Source organism: Penaeus japonicus, unplaced genomic scaffold, assembly GCF_977035675.1.
Source record: "Penaeus japonicus unplaced genomic scaffold, GWHDUDI00000001_assembly GWHDUDI00000012, whole genome shotgun sequence".
NCBI lineage: Eukaryota > Metazoa > Arthropoda > Malacostraca > Decapoda > Penaeidae > Penaeus > Penaeus japonicus.
Genome location: NW_028234414.1, coordinates 17,969,732 through 17,972,231, shown reverse-complemented (window position 1 = coordinate 17,972,231; position 2,500 = coordinate 17,969,732). Strand labels below are relative to the sequence as shown.

General features: G+C 42.3%; 1 protein-coding gene across 24 annotated transcripts in view; it reads left to right on the top strand.

The window, feature by feature from the left end:
* LOC122266136 (uncharacterized) overlaps positions 1 to 2,500 on the top strand; it is a 383,334-nt gene that overhangs the window by 84,053 nt on the left and 296,781 nt on the right. The gene's annotated exons all lie outside the window — the stretch shown is intronic.

Below are 2,500 nucleotides of genomic sequence, written 5' to 3'. Positions count from 1 at the left end.
GTTGAGAGGGAATGTTAAGAAATTATACCACGGTGGTTGCAAGGGAGCAGCGAGAAGCCGGGAGAGTTGATAACTCGGGAATCTCTTAAGGTCTCGATATTCTGATATATAAGACACACTCACGACTCATATCGTGTAAACAGTATTTCACTGAAGGCTTCCTTATGTTTGCCCTCCTGATGGGAGATTTGTCCGAAGGAAAGCGACCTGATAGATCTTGATATAACAGAACTCTGATTTTTTTTTATGAATATGAGTGGCGTTGGTATTTGGTATGATTACATGTTGTTGCGAAAAAGAACTGGGAAACCTTGACTATTTATGTGCAGTGATTACTTACAGACAGAGAAAAAGAGAAAGAGAGAGAACGCGAGAGAGAAGGAGTGAGAGAAAGAAAGAGAGAGAGAGAGAGATACACAATGTCCTTTATTATCGGTTTCTTCCTGTCTTATTCTCTGTCTTATCTTTTCCTCTTTCTGACTGGTATCCTACTGCACGCCCATTCCTATGCTTCTTTCTGGGTCTTTGTCTGGTCGCCGGTGTCTGTGAATCCGATGGTCTCCGCAACGTTCACTATCAGCTGTTCCATTTACCTTTTGGTTCCTGTCCCCTTGCCAATTATGGGTTCACCTTACAACCGCTTGAAGTGATTGAACATCTCCGTGCTCTTTTGACGAACATGTGACCTCGGCAAAAACGAGACGATTTAAGTTAACGGTTCTGCAAGTTCTCCAAGTTATTATTCTGACTAGGAATGTCTCGAGAGTCTTCCCTTCCCTTGGTAGATATTCATCTGACCGCCATGCCCCTACTTTCATACCCGCCGCACATAATCCACGCCTCCACCCCCCTCAACAAGTAGTTTAAGGTGTCTATTTTAGTTCCCTTCATCCACTATATTATAGTCACGTTGCCAGTCATAACTCGGTGCGTTACATCATCTCACATAGGACTAGAATAGTCAGCGTCTCCAAATACGTGTTGATCTTCTGTAATTATCGTAGACGTTGCAAGGCTGACAGGTGACTTCTATTCTCTTGTTTCAGATGCTATCACCGACTCTTATATTCACTTCAGTGCCTCATCTTCCCTGCGATTGTTTCCCAGTGTGGCACGCGGGGAAACTGTAGCCAGATACTTAGCCTAACAGATGTTATCGCTTCGTGGTATTACCAGATACTGAATCGTGTTCCCTTGCCAGACATTTGTCCCTTATTTTGTTAGACACTGGATCAATCCCCGGGTTAGATCTAGTCCTGCGTTTTAACCCTAGATTCCTTGCAGTGCCTCGGCAAATATTTGCTTTGTAGATCTTGCAGGCTTCTTATCCACCATGAATATTTATTTTCCTCTTTCTTTTTCACTATTTAACTGTATGTATTCTCGATTTTGCTTGTCTTAAGTGCACTGTGTAATATCAATGCAACTTGATCTTACGATGTATACTTCCCACTTGCGATATCATCAACCATATGTTTATTTACGCTATTACGTCCGGTTCTTCTGATATATTTTGTTGACAGTATTAAGAGTAAGACCTTGGGCATGTCCGTCTCTTCCGAAAACCGTGGATCATTCTTCTTGACGACCTTGTATACGACTATCTTCCCCGGTCTTCCGTTAGAGCTGAAATTAAACCACAGCTTCATCACCGCAGAGGTCTTTTGACAATGTTCTTCTCTTCACCTCGCCTTTCCTTGCCAAAATCTTAGACTTCTGAAATATGCTTTCTTTCACTTAAGATAAATCCTCAAATTCTCTTGGCTTCAACTCTTCCGTCACTGTCAAGGATATGCCACCTTGTTCTTCACCTTATCAGTCACTAGAGTATGTCCCTCTTCCCCAGTTATGAAGCAGCAAGTATTTACTCCGTATTTACAAAGTCTAATAGCTTTGCCCTCCCCTCTTCCCCCTCCCACCTCGGCGTCAAGCGTGTCACTGTCACGCAGGTAAAGAGGCTTTAGGCAGTAGTGAAACCTTGGCACGGTTGCAGGAGGCCCAAAGATGGCATCCGCGAAAACCCAGCACCTGTTATTGGGAAGTGTCTGGCTATATATAGAAGCGTCATTCTAAATTTATGGTCCTTTGGAGATGTAATAACGAGGCTTTAGTCACTACACAATTTGTGTTAAAGAGTTTCCTCGCATAAGTGACAAACATTTGTATGTCACCATCGACGTTGCCGTTGACGCATGATGCTATACATGACAGCCACGCATGACTCACCTTCCCTGTCAGCCGCTCTTCCACATAATGGATTCATAAATCTACGGGGTCCGAACGCTAGGTTCTGGCCGTGGTTGTTGGTACATATTGAGGGTAGTCAATATTGAGAATGGGATACAAAAGAAGATTAATAGAAGTGGGATTCGATGAATAAAGAGAATGATGGTTGATATATAAAGAACTTTTTCAAGTAAAGATTTCGTCTTTAGTTATCATAATATATTTATATTTCTGAGAATATGAAAAAAAATTGTGCGATTTAACCGTCAGTAAC